Below are 25,865 nucleotides of genomic sequence, written 5' to 3' on the forward strand. Positions count from 1 at the left end.
TGATTTAGGGTAGTTTTAGTTTTGATTTTTTTTTTTAAGATCTTATTAGAGAGCACAAGCAGGCGGGAGGAGTAAGGGGAAAGGGGGAGGCAGAGAATCTCAAGCAGGCTCTGTGTTCTGCTTTGCACAGAACCTGATGCAGGGCTGGATCTCATGACCCTGAGTTCATGACCTGAGCCAAAACCAAGAGTCAGATGCTTAACGGAATGTCTATACTGTCTTTCACAGTGGCTGCACCAATTTGCAATCTCACCAGCAGTGTAAGAGAGTTCCTTTTTCTCCACATCCTCACCAATACTTGTTGTTTCTTGTGATTTTGATTAGTTACTCTGACAGGTGTGAGGTGATATCTCATTGTGATTTTGATTTGTGTGCCCCCGATGATTAGTGATGATTATTTTTTCATGTGTCTGTTGGCCATCTGTATATTGTCTTTGGAGAAACATCTGTTTATGTCTTCTGCCCATTTTTTAATTGGATTATTTATTTTTTGGGGTATTGAGTTGTAGCAGTTCTTCATATATTTTGGATATTAACCCCTCATCAGATACATCATTTGCAAATATCTTGTCCCATTCAGTAGGTTGCCTTGTAGCTTTGTTGGTTGTTCTATTCACTGTGCAGAAGCTTTGCATTTTGACATAATCCCAGTAGTTTACTTCTGCCTTTATTTTCCTTGCCTCAGGTGATCTACCTAGAAAAATGTTGCTATGGCTGATGTCAGGGAAATTATTGGCTCTGCTCTCTTCTAGGGTTTTTATGGTTTCAGGTGTCACATTTAGGTCCTTAATACATTTTGAGTCTATTTTTTGTGTATGGTGTAAGAAACTGGTCCAGTTTCATTCTTTTGCATGTAGCTGTCCAGTTTTCCCAGCACTGTTTGTTGAAGAGACTGTCTTTTTTGTATTGCGTATTCTGGTCTCCTTTATTGGAGATTAATTGACCATATCTTTGTGGACGTATTTCTGGGTTTTCTGTTTATTCCACTGATCTATGTGTCTATTTTTATGCCAATACTATACTGTTTTAATTACTACCACTTTGTAATTAACTTGAAATATGGAATTGTGAGTCCTTCAGCTTTGCCTTTCTTTTTCAACATTTCTTTGGCTATTTGGCATCCTTTTTAGGATACTTTGTTCCTAAATTTTAGGATACTTTGTTCTAGCTCTGTGAAAAATGCTGTTGGTATTTTGATAGGGATTTCATTTAATGTATAGATTACTTTGGATAGGATGGATGTTTTAATTGTATTTGTCCTTCCAATCCATGAGCATGGGATTTCTATTTCTTTGCATCTCTTTTCTTTATTAAAAAAATTAATGAGGAGTCATCTTATCCTTATAATGTGTGTCTTGTTTTTTTTCATTTCTTGTATCAGTAGCATTTCTCTACTAATAAACAATTTGTAAAAATAGTTTTAGCATGGCTGTATCACACAGTCTTCATTTTCTGTGGCTAATGTCTGGAGGCTGCATCATTTTTTAGTTATACTATGCTTTCCTTCTGAATGTTGGGGATTCTCTATTTCACATTAGTCTTTTCTTAGGTGCCATTTTCCCCTGTGTGCCCTTCCTTGAATAAAAAGAGCCTATCTTTTAACAACTATCTCTTTATATTCCTAAAACCCCTCAGGTCTAGAGGTCAAATTTATATGCCTATCCCTGGCTGATTTCTGGTGTTGAGCTTATGTGGCTCTGGGCTTAGACTGAGTCAGCATTTCCTCTTGATCCTCCTGTGGAGAGTATGACCCTGTTTTTTTTCCTGTCTCCATTATGATTTTTTGCTGGTCTTGTGTCCTAAGGCAAACGGACTCCCTCAGTCCCTGTTCCCCATAGGTTTGGAGGCCTGTGTGCAGAGAAGTCCACTGCCAGTCCAGAGCTGTGTGGAAGGGGGGAGCTGCTCCTACCACTTTTTTTTTTTCTTAAGATTTATTTATTAGAGAGAGTGTGTGCGCAAGTGCACGTGGAGGAGCGGGAGGAGCAGAGGGCGAGAGAGAGAATCCCAAGCAGACTCCCCATTGAGTGCACAGGCTGATGTGTGGCTCTATCTCAGGACCCTGAGATCACGACCTGAGCCGAAACCCAAGAGTCAGATGCTTAACTGACTTTGCCACCCAGGCGCTCCTGGTCCCACCACTTCTGAAAGCAGATCCTGGGGTAAACAGTCCAATCCGATCCTCACGGGAAGCGGGATAGGGCCACCTGGCACCAACGGTGGGAATAATGGCTCAGATATTGGTAACTACTTAATTGATTGTCCTCATTCACAGTGCTACTATATCTTGGCAGCCTTTATGTGTTGTCATGGATATTTCTGTCAGAAACCATGGGAGAGCAAATGAAGCTGAATGAGTTGGTTCTCATCACAACAGAGGTGCATATGCCAGGGCAGCATGGGGGGGATTCTGATTCAGCTCAGTGTTCCCTCTTAGCTTTGGCCCTGGATGCTGCTGAGGTCTCAGATGGCATTCCTGGATGAAGACACAGATTGGGATGAGTGTGCATTTCTTCCTTGTAAGAATAGGGCATAGAAACTTTAAACGTTATCTGTTCCATTGGTCACATGATTATAGGCTCACCCTGGCCCCCTACAGTTTCAGGCATGTAGTACCATCCCATGGCATGGACTCAAGAACTTGGGCCATGCCCACATTCTGCTTTGACCATATCTGTGCAGCTACTCAATTTACTTGGTGACAGTGGTAGAGATGCTACAGTTTGTAGGGATCGGTTATACTCTTTGAGTCATCCTTTCTGATGTGATAATTTTTCACTTGTACCCCCAATAATCCTGATTTTTTTTCAGAGTTAATATTCTTTTAGGTGAGGAAGCAAAGCTGACACATAGGCTTACCAGAGTTCTTCTAACTAGTAAGGAGTGCAGCTAGGGTGAAAAGGTGGTTTTTCCTGTACTGAGTCTGGTATTCTTTCTACAAGTATACTGATTCTTCAAACTGCTGAAGCATTTGCTTTCTGGAAGGCAGTTTCATTGCGATGAATTTATTCTTTGCTTTATCATTTCTCTATTTGACAGGTCTCTGAACCATGATTGTGCCACTTTTAAGAAATATCAACAATGTCATGCTTGATTTACCTGAATGCCAAAGTGCTTTCATGTGTATTGAATAATTGGAGTGTGTGTTTAGTGACTCACACCCCTCCGCTTAATTTCACTCCAGTCAGCATGATTTATTACTCCTGAGGATGGTTGATAAGTAGGATACCCACTTGAGGAAAGTGTCACCTTTTATGTGGGACATACTTAGGATAAAATTGATGATTGAAACAAATGAAGTTAATTAGATGAGGGAAATTAAATAGATAAATAAGGTATTTGGAGTCAGATTTGCACAGAGCTATAAAGATACCTACCAATTTTATGATCATGCCATTTTAAATTGGTTTGGCAGGTGACCATGCATTTAAAAACAATTGCAGACAGCTATCTTGTTTCTGTTTCTTGCAGTTTTGTTGTTGTAGTTGTTGTTGTTGCTGTTGTTGCTGTTTACAAAGAATGTTCTTTGAAAAAAGTTCAGAAAAGATACAGAAAAAACTAAGCTCACTCTTAATCCTGTAATTTAGAGAAGTACCCCCATGTTTCTTTTTTCTAATACTATATGTATCAATTTTTTCCCCTCAATTAAAATTACACTGTGGATATGTCTCCTGGCTAGACATTAATAATATCATTTATCCACCATTATTATTAATGGCTTCATGATATTCTATTGTATCCATCCTCTCATTAATGAACATTTAAGCTTTCCCAATTTTTCACCTTTGTAAATAACATTACAGGGAATATCTTGTTACATTTACCTACCTTTGTGAACGTACTAAATTCTTAAGAAAAATTGCTAGTAATAGCATTGCTGGACCAAAATTTAAAGGTTTTGGGATAATTTTGTGAAAAAAAGTAACATTAATGTGCACTTGTAGCCATGTAGAATAATGCTCCTTTCCCTGTGTGTAAGCCATCATTGTTTATTACAAATCCTTTTCACTTGGCAGCTTGATAGGTTAAAAAAAGAACTCAAAACTTGATTGGTTTACTTTCATACTTTTGTATTTCAGTAGTAAGAGTATTGCTCACAGTTGAGAGTATTGCAGCTTTTGTGAATTTTCTACTGAATATTCTTTGCCCATTTTTCTATTGGGAAGCTCTTCTTTTCACTGTGAACTGTTTATATGCCAAGAATATTTACTCTCACTGATTTATATATGACTGCCTTTTCCAGTTTGTAATTTACCTTTAAATAGGCTTGGGGTACAGAACTTTTATATTACTGTGTAATCACATGTTTATTTCTTGTCTGTGTTTCATTAAAATATTTTGTCTTTTCCTCAGATTTTAGGACTTAGATCTTTAATCCATCTGAAATTTATTCAGGTAAAGCTTGAGGTAGAGCTTTATTATTTTTTTTTCCAAATTGTTAGTTAGCTTCCAAATCATCATCTCATTCATTTTAGTTGTTTTAATGTATATACACAAAATTATAAATTTTTCATATTTCTTCAGTTAATATAACTTTATATTCTGTTTTCATATGTTGTAGAGCTAGCTTCATTCAACACAGTTCTTTTCCTTTTTTTTCTTTTTTTTTGGTTCCTTATTAATTTAGTCTTCCAGATGAACTTTAAGAACAAAAACACTCATTTTTTTCTTTTACAAAAATCCATCTGAGATCCATACTTGGAATTAGATTGTGTTCTCATAGAAGAAGGCATCTTGGAGCACATGTCTAGCTAGCAGTTTGAAAATAACATTAGAAATTTGCCAAGATTTGCAGTTCTTGAGCAGGAAAAAGACGAGCCTAATTAGAAACGACAAATACTGACCATTTGCTTCAACGTGGATGGAACTGGAGAGTATTATGCTGAGTGAAGTAAGTCAATCAGAGAAGGACAAACATTATATGGTCTCATTCATATGAGGAATATAAAAAATAGTGAAAGGGAATAAAGAGGAAAGGAGAGAAAATGAGTGGGAAATATCAGTGAGGGTGACGGAACATGAGAGACTCCTAACTCTGGGAAACGAACAAGAGGTGATGGAAAGGAAGGTGAGCGGGGGGATGGGGTAACTGGGTGACGGGCACTGAGAGGGGCACTTGATGGGATGAGCACTGGGTATTACACTATATGTTGGCAAATTGAACTCCAATAAAAAAAATATACAAAAAAAAAAAAGGAATGTGCTCCTCACATGAGATGAAGTCATCATAGAGAACGTGAGGATCCCTCTGATTTAAATTCTTTCTGCTCTGTAAACAAGAAATGACAATTAAATTCTGACACCCGTGCGTGGTACCTTCATTTGGCCCAGGATTTGAACTAGCAATCCCAAGATAAAGCAGCCTTAAAGTTTTTTTTTTTTTCTTCCCCCAGAGTCATTTGCAAAACTTTCCAGGAGGGAGATCTGTAGCATTGAAAAGATCTGAGTGAAATCTTGCTTTCTCCTTGTAAAAGGGCATATCAAAAGGTAGTGTGCCTCATTCATCACCCTTCAGTGTTAGAGGTCTTAGAGGTTTCTTAGGCACCCATAAGTTGGTGCTTAAAAAAGAACATCACTCTTAAAATTTGGTCTAAGTGATTAAAGTTAAGCTAGTATGTCTAGTAAGTTACTGTCTTGTTAGGTTTTCCCACCTGCACTTTCTCTAACCTCTTTTTAGGTCCTACTGTTGATCAAGTCATTATTAATCCTTTAGTATTTTTTAGTTGCCCTGATGGTATTTAACATTTTTAGTTTTAAAATATCTTCTAGGTGTTTCTGCATGTATTGTCTAGAAATTTAACTAGAAGTTAATAGATGAGATGACTCTTTCTCATTGTCACTCTTTTTCCTTTAGAATTACTATATTGCCATATCAAATCTTTTTCATATGAATAAAGTCAAAACTGGAGAGAAAATACATGCTAGATTTTATTTGAGAGAGAGCAAGCAGAGTGAGACAGCACACAAGTGGTGCCGGGAGAAATGGGGGAGGGGAAGAAGCAGATCCCCCGCTGAGCAGGGAGCCTGATTTAGCTCAATCCCAGGACCCTGAGATCATGACCTGAATAGAAGGCAGATACTTAACCAAATGAGCCACCAAGGCACCCCTAGATTATAAATTTGGGAAATAAAATAATGAAGGCTCAACTCAACCCCAATTTCACAGTGTTTTTGGTATTTCACAAGGGTACAAGTCAGAAGAATACTTAGTACAGAAAACCAACATGTATTTTAGAATCTTGCAGAATGCTATATTTGCAGGTTCTAAACTCTTTACTTATTGGTGATATGATTCTGTGGTTTGTTACAGCTTGTCTTCAGGGTGTATATTTATTAATTATTCTTATTTTCTAAAACAAACTAAGATGCTGTCAATGAGGGTAGTCCTGGGATCATATGGAGTATTTGTCTTCATGTAGTTATGACTACAAATTTTCTTGTATTATTTCCCATTTCTTTCTATTCTCCTTCTAACTAGATGTTTTGGTTAGCATTGTAAGCATATTAAGATACTTTTATTGCATTCACACACAAATGAAAGGAGAAAACAGAGTTGGTTTTGAAGACCAGTAGATATGGGTTTACTAATCTTATAACCTTGGGAAATGGTTATATTCTCATCTGTCTACTGCAGACTGGTGTTGCCAGAGTTTCATATTTTAATGGATTTAGTAGAAGTATGACCTGAACTTGACAGATTATTTGTTGAAAGTTCTCCAAATATTTTCAATCATAATCTAGAAGTTATATTCTTAAAATTGTGTTAGGTCACAAAGTTTAAGGAATTACAAATAAAGAACTATACAGTGCTATCTCATACCAGTATAACTGACATTCCAGTTTGTGCAAGTTAATAAATATTTGAAGTTTAGATAAGTATAAATAAAAAATATGTAGCAAACAAACATGTTGTCATTCTCCATCTACATCCTGTAATGGAATGAGGAATATTTGTCCAGTGATAGCAGAGAGGGCCTTCAAATTAGCTTCAGTTCTGGCTTTTGAAGACTTTTCTGGTTCATAGATGAACTTTAGGTCCTTCAAATTAGCTTCAGTTCTGGGTTTTGAAGACTTTTCTGGTTCATAGATGAACTTTAGGTCCACATGATCTCTGAATTAGGTGCATTCCACCTATTTATCTGTTTCAGTAGATGCCTTGAATGCCAGCCACACTCAGCCTTGAATACTGGACTTTAAAACAAAAGTTTCCTTGCTTTTTTTTTTTTTTAAAACAACAACAACAGCAACAACAAAAACCCTCAATAGAATAATAGAATATTTTAGAGACCTAAAAACCTCGGAAAATGAAGATTCTTAGCCTTATGTGGGGTGTTAAATGACGGTATCTTTCAAAAACTGTAACATATTTGATATGTCATATACATAATGTAATTCAAAGCATTCAGTATAGAGCCCAGTGTACCACATACTCAGTGAGTAGTTAGCATAGTGCCCTGTGCAGGTATTCAGTTAATGTTTCAGTGAAGGACTGTCCCCCAAATCTTTCCTGTCCCTCCAGGGTACCTAGAATTCTGACTCCTGGACAATATTTGGTCTCTAATAGAAAATAGTGTTCTCACACAGTGGATGTGGGCCTCCTAAGCAAAGGCATTCTGGACCTCTGCCCAAGGAGGCCACCTACCCTGAGGGAGGCTTCCTCCACAGGGACCTTGACTTCTAGGTCATTGAGCTTCCTGTGTGGAGAAGTGGCCTCCAGAAGTGAGATGAGGTTGGCTCCTGTGTCAGTCACTGTTTTGGTAAGAGGAATTCACTTGGTTTTTCCTTTCAGAGAAGTCCTTCATGATCCTTGCTCTCATTCTGCTGGGTGTAATGCTAGCTCCTGGTGATGTGATTATAGTAACTTCTTTTCCTTCTTGGTGATGCAGGCTTCAGGTGACTCGTTGATCCACTTGTCCTCTTGATGTTAGAATCTAAAAACCTTTTTAAAAAAAAAAAAAAAAGATCATGGATGGGAAGTGAGGTGTACCTAAAGTGACCATAAGAATATTTGGGAAATTTTAGTTTGGGGAGCAACTAATTAGTTGTTGCCAAGGGCTTTAGGTGGGTGGCTAAGAGTAGAGATTCTGGTGTTAGTAGGCCTGGCTTTGAAAGCAGCTGCATCCCACATACTAGTCCTGAGACCCTGAACTTGAACTTCTCCATGCCTCCGTTCTCTCCTCTGTCAAGCAGGGATGATGATAGCACTGTACTTAAGCAGGGGCTGGTACAGAGTAAGAGCCAGCTAAGTAAGTGTTAACGCTGGCGATGATGACGCAGTGTGTGCAGATTGCAGGGAGCCGTGCTGGCGTAGTCAAGCAGTTGTGTCCTGTGATTAAATGGGAGCCATGATTGCTGACTCCCTACCTGCCCCCCACCCAGAGGGGACCACCAGTTCTTTCCTATGAACCCTGAGTCCCCTGTGAGAGAGAGCAGTGATTTGTATTTAGCATTTGTGATCTGCAAATGCAGGCTTTGCTGTATTTGTTTGCTCAAAGGGCTTATTGCCCTGGCATTCAGAATGTGAAATAATACTTAATGAGGACAAGAGGATCAATGGCAAAATTTAAAATCATTCAGTGACTAATACGTTAGTGGCCTATGAATTCTGTATCTCGATATGCAGGGTGGCTACCCTGTTAACATTTCTAAGGTTTTTAGAAATCAGCTGGATGCACATTTATTTTTCATCGCTGCTCTTCCATTCAGGAAATGCCAGTGGGGTTTAATAATTCCTTGTCATTTCTGGAAAGATAAATCAGATTATAGATTATTAAGGGTTATTTTTCATGTTGATGGTGGATAAACATTAAGAGGAATCCTTGCTGAATGGAGACTGACTTACCGGTTATGATCACAGAATTAATGAGACCAATCCCAATATTTCAATGCTTATGGATTCTTTTCTAGTGTTACTGTAGGTGGATTCAGGAATACTATTAACTATGATTATGTACTGATTATTCAGCCCCCTCTATACCACATTAGCTTCCCAGAGGAGGTATTTAATAGTTGAGGAAATGCAAGCTGGGAGAAATTGTACAACTGGCCCAAGATGTTATGGGTTTCAACCCCTCTGCTCATTTTCTTTCTTCCGTACTTTGCAAATCAAGGTTGATACAAGTGACTGCTTCCAAAGAGGGGAAAAAAAAGTTTTTAACTTTAGTGACATCTAGCCTTCCATAGGAGTCTGCTCATTGTGGTGAATTTGGCTTTTGAGCCTAGAGTCCAATTTCGAGCCCTGGGGATTAAGTTAAATAATGTATATAAAGTATCTAGGGGGAATCTGCCACATAGTCAGTGCTTTATCTTCACCTTGGCCTTCAGCATTGGGGAGGGGCTCCTGCTGAAATATAGCAACCAAAAGAGCAAGCTCGGGTGTCAGAGAGGCCTGGGTCTGAATAAGGCGCTCACCAAATGGGGTGTTTCAGGTTGCAAATAAGAGACTGATTTTTTAATGCCTTATACCAAAGGGGTTTTATTAACTTAAGTCTAGAGGTAGAACCTGTCTGAAATTGGCTGTTCTAGTTCTGCTACATTTGATGTTAATTCTTGTATTAACTCATTGCAACATGGCTGAGGGACTTCTAGTCATCATAATCAGATGTGGCACTATCCAGAAGAAGAAACCAAACCATCTCTCCTGGGGGCCGTTTCCTAGTAGAAAGGAATATTTTTCCAGAAGCCAGGATTCTTTTGTCTCTCAGTAACTAGAGTTTGGTCAAATGCCCATTTCTGAAATAATTGCTAACAAAGTGAAAATAACCTTCCCTTGAAGCACATGGTTTTGTGGGGGAGGAATGGGTAACTGCACAAAACTGAGATACCCTCAGATAGGAGGAAAAGGATGCTAATCTCCTCGCCAGGTCTTCACTCCTATTGTGTAAATGAGGAGGGTAACACTTACCTCACATGGTTGTCAAGTGAGACCCGGCACCAAAGACCAGTATCAGAACAAGAGATTAATATGAATTTGAACGGGAGACGGGGGCCACATGTTCCAGCCTCTACTTAGGCTTACTTACTGAAAGCTGTGCAATTTGAAGCAATCTTGGATTCTCCTTTTTTCATTCCTTGATCACTGTCTTTTGAGAGCCTAACATGTGTTGGACATTGTGCTCAGAACCACACCAGACCTCCCTGCCCTGTATGTGTTTGTGTGTGTGTGTGTGTGTGTGTGTACTATGGGTTATGACTATGTGTTACATAGTATTTATGATGGATTATTGAACTCCTGTTGTGCCCTGCCCCCTACTATATGGGTACTGTATATATTGTTCATGGTCCTCACAACAGCATCTCAAGAACAGGTATTTCCCAGTTGAGCATGTAGGAATATCAGGTGAATATTATCAAGGGCTGGTTGGGGTCAGAACTACTCATTGTTTTGAAGGAGTCCTGCAAGTCAAAGTAGACTTATCTCTTTCATTAATAGACGTTGAAGATATGTCTGCTTATAGTGAAAGGTGGTAGCTAAAGTATCTTATACATTTATATTCTTTAAAATCTGTAACTTTTATGTTATTGTTAATTTATTATTATGGTTAGTAAAGACTTGAAAGAAAACACTGATTTGGTGAAATACCAGCTAATCTATGCTCTTGCGGGATCCCTGGGTGGCACAGTGGTTTAGCGCCTGTCTTTGGCTCAGGGCGCGATCCTGGAGATCCGGGATCGAATCCCACGTCGGGCTCCCGGTGCATGGAGCCTGCTTCTCCCTCTGCCTATGTCTCTGCCTCTCTCTCTCTCTCTCTCTCTCTCTCTCTCTCTCTCTGTGATTATCATGAATAAAAAAAAATAAAAAAATTTAATCTATGCTGTTGCTTATTTAAGACATTAAATTTAGTTTATGAAATGTATCAGAAGCAGAATGATTTTTCTGAATAAGGCAGTCAATATTAGAAATAACGATTTGATTAACTTTGTTTTGGTCACAAGCATGACATTTCTAACACTGCATACTTCCTAGGAATAAAGATCATTGGGAAAGACTTTTTAAAAGGGAAGGGAATGAAAATACTGGGAAATTTCAGGACATCTCAGACATTTTGCTAATAGCACCTATATTTTATTTATTCACATGTACTGCCAGCTTTCTGAGAAGAAAATTCTTTTACTATTTGCCTTATTAGATACGTATTCAGAAGTAGAATTAGTAACTGAATTCCTACATATTTTTGGATTTAAAGCATCTGTGTGATTTAAGAAGAAAGGAGATGTTTTTATCTTTTTATAAAAGTGTCTTACTGAGTGACATTTTTCTGGGTGGTGGTCAGTACACACATGGGTTTGTTTTGTTTTTTCCAGGCCAGAGGGCCCATAACGGCTATGGACCTACAGGGAATATTGTGTTGACATTTCCCATTTTGTCAGTAGTCTCATAGCCTTTCCATGGAATGGTTAGTGACCTTGCTCTCTTTCTTTTTCTCTTTTTTTGGAAGACACATTTGGAACAGCTTCATCCAGAGCAGATGGTGTGAAAGGTTTGAGAATAACCGTTGGCAGTACTATGGAGAGAGGGGAAGCCAGTGGGCTTGTGGAAGACTTGTGTGCCTGTTTTATCCTGGGAATATTGCATTTGTGTGATGTTTTGTATCCTGTTTCAGATGTTTGGAAATGGAGGCGTGGGGCCACTGTTGGGGACACGTTGGTATGTAATAAGTTGGTGCATAATAAATAGGCCAGAGAGAAACTCTCGGTGTTATGTGTTCAGACATACTCTAAACCTGTTGTGTTGGGCCAGCCAGAGTTCCTATCTTTTTGCTGTTGGTGCCCTCTCTTGCCTTGAACTTTCACGAGTATACCAGGAAGAAGTGTCTCTCCTCTTCCTTAAGGTTTTCAGTCTTTATTTAAGGTTTTGAACAATACCTCTGATACAGACAGACACTAACTGGGGAAGAATTTTTACTAGTCCAGTAGCAGCTGCATTTTCCAACCCTAAACTTATGTTTCTTTCTTTTTTTAAGATTTTATTTATTTATTCATGAGAGATACAGAGAGAGAGGCAGAGACATAGGCAGAGGGAGAAGCAGGCTCCCTGTGAGAGGTCAGATGTGAGACAAGATCCTGGGATGCTGGGCTCATGCCATGATCTGAAGGCAGATGCTCAACCACTGAGCCACCCAGGTGCCTCCCCCCCAAACTTATGTTTCTTCTTTGTATTATTGTTTCAAGGGTAAATTGAGAGCAAGCTTGCTCTAAGTTAATTCAGACACACTGTGCTTCTCTAAAATGAGGTGCTTCTCGAAGCTTCCATCTGAGCAGTGGTCCTGGTGCCTGCTGTAGGGCAAGTTGTCCTGTAGAGATAACATGTGTCCCTAAAACCAGCACTGGTCTCATTGGAGCCAATTACCAGGACTCTGTATGGCTCTGTGATCGGCAGAGGGGGCACTTGTGGTCCTAAGGTAAGGCATAAACTCAATTTCAGTTACTAATGAGATGAAAGGTCTCTGGCAACTTAGCCAGAATTTTAGCCATACGCATATTTGATCAGTTAAAATATACTCTGATGTGTCAACACAATTTTCTTTCTTCCTATTTTTTTTAAGGTACATGATAGAGGGAGAGAAATAATGGTCATGGGTTATAGAAAACCCTGAATGGAAAGGAGGCATAGGTTTTCTTCTGTCACCCAGAAGCATTTGACCACATGTAGGTTGGCCTCAGGCATTCTATCATCAGGCAGATTCATGCACATCAAAAATCTGGAAAGCAGTTGATGAGCAATTACTGAAATGAAGTCTAACACCAAATACAAACGTGCCAAATGGTGTACACTTATGGGGTTTCCTTTTCTTATGAGGCAAGACTGCCTTTTCAGATGGCAGTGCCCACAGTGGGCCAACTGATTGTTTTTCCTACAATTTCTCCATTAAAGTTAGTTTATCATTCTTGGTGTCCTCCTGTAGATGTGAACTCATAAAATGGAACGTGACCTATCATGGACAAATCCTTTCTTTCAAGTCTTATATTGTGGGACAAGATAGTAATAGTTAAAATGAGAAAAATGGTAATATATTTAGTGATACTAAAATTTACTTAGTTTATTATGTCCAGGCACTGTTCTAAGGTCTTCACATATATTAATAATCATATGAGTTACTATTACTCTCCCCATTTTATAAGTGAGGAAACTGAGACCCAGCAAAGTTTAAGAACTTTACCCACACTTTTATAGTCAAAAGGTTTCAAACATGGGATCCCAGTTTTTAAAAAAATATTTTATTTATTTATTTAGACAGCATGAGCAGGGGAAGGGAAGGGGCAGACGGAGAAAGGGAGAGAGAGAAAGAACCCATGCTGAACATGGAGCGTGATGTGAGGCTCCATCTCACAACCCTGGGATCATGACCTGAGTGAAACCAGGAGTCGGATGTTCAACTGACTGAGCCACCCAGGTGTCTCTTTTATCCCAGTTTTAGATTCTCTACTCTTAACCACTGGGCTGTGTTTCCAAAGATTAGATTTTGTTTGAGCCTTCTTGGGAGGTGGTAGCATCCTGGTCTCTGAGCAGACCCAGTCGATAGCATCCATTTTCCTGCTTGGATTCTGAACAACTTGGGAAATGAGAGAACAGAGCAAGGGTAATGTTTATTACCTGTTGGGGGGCCCATTCTTCTTGTAGGCAGCTGTTCTCAAGAGGAGGAAAGGGCATAGCTGAGCCTCTTTGATCTCGGATTTACCGATCAGCTAGGTTAAGCCATCTCCTGGGGATACGGGGGAGAAAGGGACACAAAGAGGCCCAAGAGAATCCTTTCTAATGGTGAAGGTCACCAGGGATGGTGAAAAGGGGAACCCTCCTCACTTCAGAGTTATGAGTTCATCAAATATGGATTCCAGTGAAAATCTCACAAATCTGTTGGAGTCGGTGTCGTGATGTTCAGTAATACTTTTGTGGTTTGGTGGAAAAATTGCATGATCCTATAATTATAGTTGGACTCCTAAGTTTGTATTAAATTGCTGCATATTTCACCTCTCCCTGATTTCTGGAACTGCAAGAGTCTCCCCCCAGATCCATGTGCTTTTGTTTCCTTTCTGTATCCTTGAAGTGCTTGGTCTTGTCCCTTCTGTTTTCAAAACCATTGCTTACCTGCTTTTTTTCTCACTAACAGTGCGACCAGCGCTTACGCTTTAGAAGGCATGATTGTCTTAATGAGTCTTTAATGATCTAAGTAGTAGCTCTGTTCATTTAGAAAAGCGCTCCAGATCTCAGAGCTGTATGGAGAGTCAGGAACAGTATCTAAGTAGATAGTTGTGAGACAGAACTTAGTAGCTCATTAGACTTGAACTTGTCCCCTACTGTATTAACCATTTAGGAGTGTTTAAAAGCCAAGTGCTGCTTTACAGTATAGACAAGAAGGGATTAGTGGTGAAATTTGCGTCTCTTAAGGGTGACAAGACCATGGAGGAGGCCAGGTGTTAATTTGTAGGGTTTGTAGGATGCCCTCTGGAATGGGGTGGGGGTGGGGGGACATGTATATCAGTTACTGTTCAATAGTAATTATGTGTAAATGGTAAAGACTTGTAGTGTCCAAAATTTACATAAAAGGTTTTCTAAGACACATTATACGCTCTCTTCCTTTTCATGGTTTTTGAATTCTACTTGATACATAGCTTGAATGAAAAGCCTGCAGTGACATGAAGCAAGTGGGAGGGGTGGAGAAGAGTGGTAGACCAATTGCATTTGACAGGGTGTCACAGACTGTGCCAGCCACTTAATTCAAGGAGGTGTAGTAACCATTCTACAGAAGCAGAATCTTGGGCTTTCAATAGTGCAGTTATATCCCCAAGGTCATGCTGGTAATCGGGGGTAAAGGTGTAAGCCAGTCTTGGGTGTGAGCTCTTGTGCTAGGACTTCTTCAAGGGTGTTAGTTTTGCTTATATCCTGGTACTTGTGCACACTGGACCTAGCACGCTTGCCTGGGGCTGGGGACTTGGCATTTTATACCAGTTAGTTCACTTCTTAAGATTCATATGCTGAGAGGTTTTCATTCTAGCTTGATGCTCAAAACACAGTGAAAATTTTTTTTAAGATTTTATTTATTTATTCATGAGAGATAGAGAGAGAGGCAAAGACACAGGCAGAGGGAGAAGCAGGCTCCACGCAGAGAGCCCTATGTGGGACTCAATCCCAGGTCTCCAGGATCACGCCCTGGGCTGAAGGCAGTGCTAAACCGCTGAGCCACCCGGGCTGCCCAGCACAGTGAAATTAAACGCAGAAGGCTTTGGTCTGAAATTCTCCATGCTCCTAATATAGACTGAAGTGGCCCAGTATACCTCATTGGGTTCTAGATGTAATGAACCTCCTGCCAGCTCTGCATCTGTTCCTGGCCAGGTGAAGACCCTGTGGGTTGTTGTAGAATAGTTATACTCCCAGCATCATCCCTGTTGGTTCATCTAGAAAAACACCAGCCTAAGAGGACATTCTTCCTTTTTATTTTTTTATTTTTTAATGGAACTCTGCCTTCTCCCTTGACAGTGCCATCTAGGTCTCTTCTTTATATCCTAAAATCTTGTTGATAATCTGAAAGGTGAATAAAATGTTGAACTAAAATTAATTCTGAAAAAGAACTATCTTTTATTTATACTGGAGGAAACACTGAATAAAAAAAACCCAGACTTACAATATGGCTAGCATCAACAGAGAGAGGGCAAATGTCAATCTAGTAATAGTTCTAATATTTTTAAAAATAAATATTTCTAATATTATTCCTAAGGCTATTCAATTTACTTAAAAGAGAATGTTGACTTAAATCTCTCTTTTACATGTTAGTTACAGCAGTTTCAGACTTGTTATCAAGTCATTTAATGCCAAATAGCTTTAGAAAAATGAAAAATAGCAGCCAACAATCACTTGAAATGAATAATAAAGTCTCTCAAAATTATGTTAATTTTTTCCCAAATGGAGGTGTTTTTAAGGGATTGTCCTTGACAGTAGAGACATAATTCAGTTTTTTAAAAAAAATGTTAATCTGTTAACTAACTGTAGATTTAGTTCAGTCCCTCGTAAGTGGCTTAATAGAAGTCACTTGTTTACTGGGATGGTTTTGTTTTTAAAATGGTACTCCTAAAACTATGACTAGTTGTAACTTGAAGTATACTTTTCCTTGTATACAATTTAAATCTGTGGTCATTTTAGGAAGAGTATGATTTTAGCATAATGAGTGAGGATCATGAGATTTGTTTATATAGCTGGTTGTTTTGTCTGTGAGCAGCTTTATATTAAAAAAATCAAAGGACTATATATATTTTTTGCCTTGTTTTTTTTTTTTTTTAAGATTTTATTTATTCATGAGAGGCACAGAGAGGCAGAGACACAGGCAGAGTGAGAAGCAGGCTCCTCATAGGGAGCCTGAATGTCAGACTTGATCCTAGGACCCTGGGATCATGACCTGAGCCAAAGGCAGATGCTCAACCACTGAGCTGCCCAGGTGTCCCACTGTTTATTTTTGAAGCCAGTTAAATGCCTTGCCGAACAGAGGTGTATAAAGTGAATTAGAGCTTTTTAACACTTCATCAGCATCGCCCTGAATCCAGACCAGTGGTTTGCTAGCTGTTGGTTTCAAACAGGAGCCTAGAGTAATGTGTTTCTGTGGTCTGTAAGCCTTTCAGCACCCCAGTGGGAATGGCTTTCAGTTGGAATGAACACAGTTTATGGGGGGGGGGGGGAAGAACTTTGTCAACAAACGTAGTTCGTGTTGATGAGATGTATGTGAATCTATGATGGAGAGCCCTGGTGTAGCCTTAGCAGCACACGTGGTTTTTTCAAATACATATCCTACCTTTCCTGTATTTTGTTTTACCCACATAAATTCCCCTCGAGGCTAAAACTTGGTTAATCTCTCCATGACATTGTACATGGTTATGAATATGGAAGATGCTCTTTCATATTCCCCAATGAAGGGAGATGTATGTGGCATTAGAAGATTGCACAGTCAGGTATTCTGGACCTGACTACCTTCTTAGGAGGCTTATGTCCACACTGCATTCATGGCCTAACTAGTTCATTGTGTATTGTCAAGCCTTTTCCACCTTTCTAAGCCCTCCCACCTAATCCTACTCTACTCTGTTTTTTAAAGGAGTCATCATGAAATCTTATTTTCTTTGCCATGGATCAGGGTGGTGATTCACAAATCACTTAGGATCTCTGGGCCTCATGTGGGTTTTTTTTTTTTTTTTTTGTGGTAAGGAGGCCTGTTTTGCCCACTAGATGCCAAATGAGATGAGGTCTTTTCACTACTGACCTAGTGTTCTATAGCTTGTTTCTAATTAATGTTTTTCTAATTTTAGATAGCACCTTCTGTATTCTACATGACGTCTTATCCATTTGGGCTGTGTTAACAAAATACCAGAGACTGGGTGGTTTATAAGCCACACAATTTATTTCTCACAGTTCTGGGAGCTGGACATCTGAAGTCAGAGTGCCACCATAGTTAGGTGAGGGCTGTATTCTGGGTCACAGACTTCTCTGTCCTCACATGGTAGAGGGGCTATGGAGCCTTGCAGGGGGTCTTTTTTATAAGGACACTAATCGCAGTCATAAAGACCTCATGTTCATGACCTAAGCACCTTCTGAAGTCCCCACCTTCCAACAGCATCACTTGGGTATTAGGATTCTCAATGTGAATTGGTGGGGCAGTGGGGAGGTGGCACACATTCAGACCATAGCAGATTAGAAAAGGTGAACAGAGGAGAGAAGGTTTTGGATGCTAGTGATAGGAAATTTTGCCTGAATGTACTTCAACACCGAAGGCATTTTTGTTTGCTGCATCATCCACAGGATGTTTCGGATACCGTATATAACTGATACTTTTATCAGCTTTGCATAGTAGGATAAGATATTGGGGGAGAAATCTGAGAAGCCTATGGGGAAAGAATGTGAAGACTGAAGAAACATAAGTTTGTAGGTAGGGAATATTTGCAAAGAGGAAATACCCTGATATAATTTCTATATTCCCCAAAAAATTATATATTAGTGTTTGGCAAGGATCTGCAATTCATTTCAATGCCCAAAAGGTTTTTAATTCTACTGTGAGACCACATGACTGAATTGGGACTTAGACTGTTTTTAGAGGTCCACAGAATGCTTTATCCATCTTGAAATTTCTCCTTGTGCAACCTTAAGCCCATCAGGTGAACAGAAGTCTTTGTTGTTTTGGAGAGAGAAATTGATGGCATAAAGGATCATTTTGGTGTTTAGGTAGCCTTTTCTTTTTCTCTTGGTCTTATTAGTGATTTGTTATTAGTGGGGATCCCTGGGTGGCTCAGCGGTTTAGTGCCTGCCTTTGGCCCAGGGCGTGATCCTGGAGTCCCGGGATTGAGTCCCACATGGGGCTCCCTGCATGGAGCCTGCTTCTCCCTCTGCCTGTGTCTCTGCCTCTCTCTCTCTGTGTCTCTCATGAATAAATAAATAAAATCTTAAAAAAAGCAATTTGTTATTAGTTATTGATGGACCCCTTTTTTGGTGGACTTTTTATACTGTTTCCATCTTGTGAATTTCTGTTTAATGTTCACAGTGTTTTTATGCATGTATCATGGCTAGAACACGCATCATTCAAGTGTAATGGTTATTAGTCTTGCCATTCCCAGCTTGGGTGGTCTTATAGTTGTTATTTTTGTTGTTGTTTATATATTCTGTGGAGCATTCCTTAGGAAGGATATTCCCTTTTTAAATGTAACTTGTTTAGAAGTTCTGAAAATCAAAGCTTCCATTTAGATACAGCTCTCCTAATCATCAAAAAATACCAACTATAGGAATGTATGTTGATAAGAACTTTATCTATCAATCAAAGAGAGTTGGATGTTCAACTCTGTCTGAGGTGAGGTATTAGTAATTCTCTGTATGTTCCATAGGTCTTTGCTTTAGTCCTCTAGCTAGAACCCTGGATCATATATCCTACTGGACAGTTCCATGTGGTTCTCCCACTTGTATAATTACCAGTAAAGTGTCAAAAGATGAGAAGTTTCTTGAAGTTTCTTTTAGAAGCTCTAGGTAAACTGCCTGAAATTTGTAGGAATGATAGCTTTCTGCTCCCACCTTCAAGATCCCCAGAGACTTTTCAGCTTCTGGGAGGAAGATGCTCCCATCTACTGAATTTTGCCCTCCTTTCTTTTAACAAGATCTCCCTCCTGCCTTCTGATGAAGCTGATCTTATAATATCCTAAATCTTTGCTTTATTTCAAGGCCTTAAATAACCCCAGCCCTATCAGCTACAAAAACAAATAATTTAAATTGGAAAAAAAAAACATTTTAAAAAATGTGCCCATTTTAAAAAAATCTGACGGGTTACACTTCAACTCTGTCTTTGCCTATTTTGTTATTTTGTGTGCAGAAAATTTGGCTTTCATTCTTTATTTGAATTACTTTATAGATCATTATATTTCCTCAGAGTGACAGAGTCGTGAATTTAGTCAATAAATGTTTATTAAGGACTCACAAGGTACTGGGCCCACTGATCAGTACTAGGCAGTCATACATGAAATACTAAGTAACTGACTTCAGGGAACTCACAGGGAATGCACTGAGTGTTCATTTTCCTTGGTTATTAAAGCCACTGGCATTTTGTTTCTAGAATATCCTGAAGTAACCTTAACCTGAGAGTAAAACCCTTTATTTTTCAGTAAGAATCAAGTCTCCTCCCTCCTGTGCCTCTTCTTCTACAGATACAGATTCTTATGTAATAAAGTCATGGAACCAGAGAAATTGGATGGAACCCTGAAAGTGAGCCTTTGAGCCTTCCTGTGTGTTACTCCCACCCTTCCTTCATCAACCCTTTGGCTATGTCTAGACAGAATTCACAATACTTCCCAGAAAGTAGTTTGGCTGTTAGTAAATTGTGGTGTTTAATTCCTTCATGAATTCCTTTCCACACAGATCCTATGAAATATTTGGAAGTTTACATCTGAAGTATCTTTTCAGTGGAAATTGGCTTGTCATCAAATTTCAGGTGTTAAAAAGTTTTTGCATCCTCTATATTGGAACAGTAGCAAACTTCTTAACTGAGGGGGTGAATTAAAATATGTAAATTGAAAGTTGTAAACATACTCATGATTGTAAATTAATTTTCTTTTTGCTGTGACTATTAAACAGCTGGTAGATTCATGGTTCAGATTCTAGGAAACAGAAGACCTTTCCAGATAGCCTAATCTTGCTTAGATGTATGGAAGTAGAAAATACTTTATTCAGTAATTTTTTTTCATTGTCACATTTAGTGGTACTTACTAATTTCTAGACATTGCAGTAAATGTAGGAGACTCATAGATGATGTGTGTGGCCCTCAGAAAACTCATAATTTTGGGATTTTTTTCTTTTATGGTTAAAAATCTAGTTAATTTTTATTTTATTATTTTTTATTTTTTACTTAAAAAATTTTATTTGTTTTGGAGAGAGAGAGCATGTGTGCACTCTTAGTTCATTTCCCAGAGTTAGAAGTCTTTATGTTCTGTGTCCCTTTCTGATATCTCCCACACATTTCTTCTCCCTTCCCTTATATTCCCCTTCACTATTATTCATATTCTCCAAATGAATGAGAACATACACTGTTTGTCCTTCTCCGATTGACTTACTTCACTCAGCATAATACCCTCCAGTTCCATCCACGTTGAAGCAAATGGTGGGTATTTGTCGTTTCTAATGGCTGAGGAATATTCCATTGTATACATAAACCACATCTTCTTTATCCATTCATCTTTCGATGGGCACCGAGGCTCCTTCCACAGTTTGGCTATTGTGGACATGGCTGCTAGAAACATCGGGGTGCAGGTGCCCGGCGTTTCATTGCATCTGAATCTTCGGGGTAAATCCCTAACAGTGCAATTGCTGGGTCATAGGTCAGGTCTATTTTTAATTCTTTGAGGAACCTCCACACAGTTTTCCAGAGTGGCTGCACCAGTTCACATTCCCACCAACAGTGTAAGAGTGTTCCCTTTTCTCCGCATCCTCTCCAACATTTGTTGTTTCCTGCCTTATTAATTTTCCCCATTCTCACTGGTGTGAGGTGGTATCTCATTGTGGTTTTGATTTGTATTTCCCTGATGGCAAGTGATGCAGAGCATTTTCTCATGTGCGTGTTGGCCATGTCTATGTCTTCCTCTGTGAGATTTCTGTTCATGTCTTTTGCCCATTTCATGATTGGATTGTTTGTTTCTTTGCTGTTGAGTTTAAGAAGTTCTTTATAGATCTTGGAAACTAGCCCTTTATCTGATATGTTATTTGCAAATATCTTCTCCCATTCTGTAGGTTGTCTTTGAGTTTTGTTGACTGTATCCTTTGCTGTGCAAAAGCTTCTTATCTTGATGAAGTCCCAATAGTTCATTTTTGCTTTTGTTTCTTTTGCTTTCGTGGATGTATCTTGCAAGAAGTTACTGTGGCCAAGTTCAAAAAGGGTGTTGCCTGTGTTCTCCTCTAGGATTTTGATGGAGTCTTGTCTCACATTTAAATCTTTCATCCATTTTGAGTTTATCTTTGTATATGGTGCAAGAGAGGGGTCTAGTTTCATTCTTCTGCATGTGGATGACCAATTTTCCCAGCACCATTTATTGAAGAGACTGTCTTTCTTCCAGTGGATCGTCTTTCCTCCTTTGTCGAATATTAGTTGACCATAAAGTTCAGGGTCCATTTGTGGGTTCTCTATTCTGTTCCATTGGTCTATGTGTCTGTTTTTGTGCCAGTACCACACTGTCTTGATGACCACAGCTTTGTAGTACAACCTGAAATCTGGCATTGTGATGCCCCCAGCTATGGTTTTCTTTTTTAAAATTCCCCTGGCTATTCGGGGTCTTTTCTGATTCCACACAAATCTTAAAATAATTTGTTCTAAGTCTCTGAAGAAAGTCCATGGTATTTTGATAGGGATTGCATTATACGTGTAAATTGCCCTGGGTAACATTGACATTTTCACAATATTAATTCTGCCAATCCATGAGCATGGAATATTTTTCCATCTCTTTGTGTCTTCCTCAATTTCTTTCAGAAGTGTTCTATAGTTTTTAGGGTATAGATCCTTTACCTCTTTGGTTAGGTTTATTCCTAGGTATCTTATGCTTTTGGGTGCAATTGTAAATGGGATTGACTCCTTAATTTCTCTTTCTTCAGTCTCATTATTAGTGTATAGGAATGCCATTGATTTCTGGGCATTGATTTTGTATCCTGCCACGCTACCAAATTGCTGTATGAGTTCTAGCAATCTTGGGGTGGAGGCTTTTGGGTTTTCTATGTAGAGTATCATGTCATCGGCGAAGAGGGAGAGTTTGACTTCTTCTTTGCCAATTTGAATGCCTTTAATGTCTTTTTGTTGTCTGATTGCTGAGGCTAGGACTTCCAGTACTATGTTGAATAGCAGTGGTGAGTGGACATCCCTGTCTTGTTCCTGATCTTAGGGGAAAGGCTCCCAGTGCTTCCCCATTAAGAATGGTATTTGCTGTGGGCTTTTCGTAGATGGCTTTTAAGATGTCGAGGAAAGTTCACTCTATCCCTACACTCTGAAGAGTTTTGATCAGGAATGGATGCTGTATTTTGTCAAATGCTTTCTCTGCATATAATGAGAGGATCATATGGTTCTTGTTTTTTCTCTTGCTGATATGATGAATCACAATGATTGTTTTACGAGTGTTGAACCAGCCTTGTGTCCCGGGGATAAATCCTACTTGGTCATGGTGAATAATTTTCTTAATGTGTTGTTGGATCCTATTGGCTAGTATCTTGTTGAGAATTTTTGCATCCATGTTCATCAGGGATATTGGTCTGTAATTCTCCTTTTTGGTGGGGTCTTTGTCTGGTTTTGGAATTAAGGTGATGCTGGCCTCATAGAATGAATTTGGAAGTACTCCATCTCTTTCTATCTTTCCAAACAGCTTTAGTAGAATAGGTATGATTTCTTCTTTAAACGTTTGATAGAATTCCCCTGGGAAGCCATCTGGCCCTGGACTCTTGTGTCTTGGGAGGTTTTTGATGACTTCTTCAATTTCCTCCCTGGTTATTGGCCTGTTCAGGTTTTCTATTTCTTCCTGCTCCAGTTTTGGTAGTTTGTGACTTTCCAGGAATGTGTCCATTTCTTCTAGATTGCCTAATTTATTGGCGTAGAGCTGTTCATAATATGTTTTTAAAATCGTTTGTATTTCCTTGGTGTTGGTAGTGATCTCTCCTTTCTCATTCTTGATTTTATTAATTTGAGTCTTCTCTCTCTTCTTTTTAATAAGGTTGGCTAATGATTTATCTATCTTATTATTTCTTTCAAAGAACCAACTCCTGGTTCTATTGATCTGTTCCACAGTTCTTCTGGTCTCAATTTCGTTGATTTCTGCTCGAATTTTAATTAACTCTCTTCTTCTGCTGGGCGTCGGGTCGATTTGCTGCTTCTTCTCTAGCTCCTTTATGTGTAAGGTTAGCTTTTGTATTTGAGTTCTTTCCAGTTTTTGAATGGATGCTTGTATTGCGATGTATTTCCCCCTCAGGACTGCTTTTGCTGCATCCCAAAGATTTTGAACAGTTGTATCTTCATTCTCATTAGTTTCCATGAATCTTTTTAATTCTTCCTTAATTTCCTGGTTGACCCTTTTATCTTTTAGCAGGATGGTCCTTAACCTCCACGTGTTTGAGGTCCTTCCAAACTTCTTCTTGTGATTGAGTTCTAATTTCAAGGCGTTATGGTCTGAGAATATGCAGGGGACGATCCCAATCTTTTGGTATCGGTTCAGACCCGATTTGTGACCCAGTATGTGGTCTATTCTGGAAAAAGTTCCATGTGCACTTGAGAAGAATGTGTATTCAGTTGAGTTCGGATGTAGAGTTCTGTAGATATCTGTGAAATCTATCTGGTCCAGTGTATCATTTAAAGCTCTCGTTTCTTTGGAGATGTTGTGTTTAGAAGACCTATCAAGGGTAGAGAGAGCTAGATTGAAGTCACCAAGTATAAGTGTATTATTATCTAAGTATTTCTTTACTTTGGTTAATAATTCGTTTAAGTATTTGGCAGCTCCCACATTCGGGGCATATATATTGAGGATTGTTAAGTCCTCTTGTTGGATAGATCCTTTAAGTATGATATAGTGTCCCTCTTCGTCTCTCACTACTGTCTTCGGAGTGAATTTTAGTTTATCTGATATAAGGATGGCTACCCCTCCTTTCTTTTGAGAACCATTTGAATGGTAAATGGTTCTCCAACCTTTTATTTTCAGGTTGTAGGTGTCCTTCTGTCTAAAATGAGTCTCTTGTAGACAGCAAATAGATGGGTCCTGCTTTTTTATCCAGTCTGAAACCCTGCGCCTTTTGATGGGGTCATTAAGCCCGTTCACGTTCAGAGTTACTATTGACAGATATGAGTTTAGTGTCATCATGATATCTATTTAGTCCTCGTTTTTGTGGATTGTTCCACTGAACTTCTTAAAGGGGAATTTTAAGAGTCCCCCTTAAAATTTCTTGCAGAGCTGGTTTGGAGGTCACATATTCTTTCAGTTCCTGCCTGTCTCGGAAGCTCTTTATCTCTCCTTCCACTTTGAATGAGAGCCTTGCTGGATAAAGTATTCTTGGTTGCATGTTCTTCTCATTTAGGACCCTGAATATGTCCTGCCAGCCCTTTCTGGCCTGCCAGGTCTCTGTGGAGAGGTCTGCTGTTACCCTAATATTCCTCCCCATGAAAGTCAGGGACTTCTTGTCTCTTGCTGCTTTAAGGATCTTCTCTTTATCTTTGGAATTTGCAAGCTTCACTATTAGATGTCGAGGTGTTGAACGGTTTTTATTGATTTTAGGGGGGGATCTCTCTATTTCTTGGATCTGAATGCCTGTTTCCCTTCCCAGATTGGGAAAGTTTTCAGCTAGGATTTGTTCAAATACATATTCTGGCCCTCTGTCCCTTTCGGCGCCCTCGGGAACCCCAATTAAACGTAGGTTTTTCTTCCTTAGGGTGTCATTTAATTCCCTTAATCTGTCTTCATGGTCCTTTAATTGTTTGTCTCTTTTTTCCTCAGTTTCCCTCTTTGCCATTAACTTGTCTTCTATGTCACTCACTCGTTCTTCCACCTCGTTAACCCTCGTCGTTAGGACTTCTAGTTTGGATTGCATCTCATTCAGTTGATTTTTAATTTCTGCCTGATTGGATCTAAATTCTGCAGTCATGAAGTCTCGTGAGTCCTTAATGCTTTTTTTCTAGAGCCACCAGTAGCTGTAGAATAGTGCTTCTGAATTCGCTTTCTGACATTGAATTGTAATCCAGATTTTGTAGCTCTGTGGGAGAGAGGGCTGTTTCTGATTCTTTCTTTTGAGGTGAGGTTTTCCTTCTAGTCATTTTGCTCAGTGCGGAGTGGCCAAAAGCAAGTTGTATTGGGAAAAGGAGAGAAAGAGAGAGAAGGAAAGAAAAGAGAAAAAGAAAAAAGAAAAAGAAAAGAAAAAGGAAAGAAGAGAAGAAAAAGGGAAAGAAAAAGAAAGAAAGGTGAAAAAAAAAGGGGGTGGGGGAAGCAATCAGAAATCAAAAAGAAAAGAAAAAAGAAAAAAAAAGAAAAAAAAAAAACACGGGGGAGTATTTCTGTAGACTTTAAGTCCCTTGACTTCCCCTGGAACTGGTCCGTCCAGCTGGTCTTCTGGGTGAGGCGCCTGGTGTGCTGATTTTCAGGTGTTAGCACTTGGGGGAGCTGCTCTGCCCCTGCCTGCTGCAGGGCTCAGTGGGGGTTGTTTACCCGGTGAGGCCCCAGGAGGAACAGCCGCAGTGGTGGGGCCAGCTCTGCAGCCCTGGAGTCAGCTCCGGCAGTAACTACGGGGCTCTCTGTCCGCAGGGCCTGGAGGCTCCGGGCGGGGCCACTGATCTGCTCAGCTCAGGGCAGGAGCGTCCTCGCTGTCCTGGGCCCTCCCGGCCTCTGCCTGTCCCGGGGGAGGCCGGATC

The 25,865-nt window shown here is 39.5% G+C and overlaps 1 protein-coding gene and 1 non-coding gene across 2 annotated transcripts in view; both read left to right on the forward strand.

Annotated features, from left to right (window-relative positions):
- RYR2 (ryanodine receptor 2) overlaps nt 1-25,865 on the forward strand; it is a 755,069-nt gene that overhangs the window by 143,793 nt on the left and 585,411 nt on the right. The gene's annotated exons all lie outside the window — the stretch shown is intronic.
- LOC129499287 (small nucleolar RNA SNORA2/SNORA34 family) lies at nt 16,515-16,644 on the forward strand. Its single transcript, XR_008662336.1, has one exon. It is a non-coding gene; the product is annotated as a small nucleolar RNA SNORA2/SNORA34 family (small nucleolar RNA).

The sequence above is a fragment of the Nyctereutes procyonoides genome, unplaced genomic scaffold (assembly GCF_905146905.1).
Source record: "Nyctereutes procyonoides isolate TBG_1078 unplaced genomic scaffold, NYPRO_anot_genome, whole genome shotgun sequence".
Lineage (NCBI taxonomy): Eukaryota > Metazoa > Chordata > Mammalia > Carnivora > Canidae > Nyctereutes > Nyctereutes procyonoides.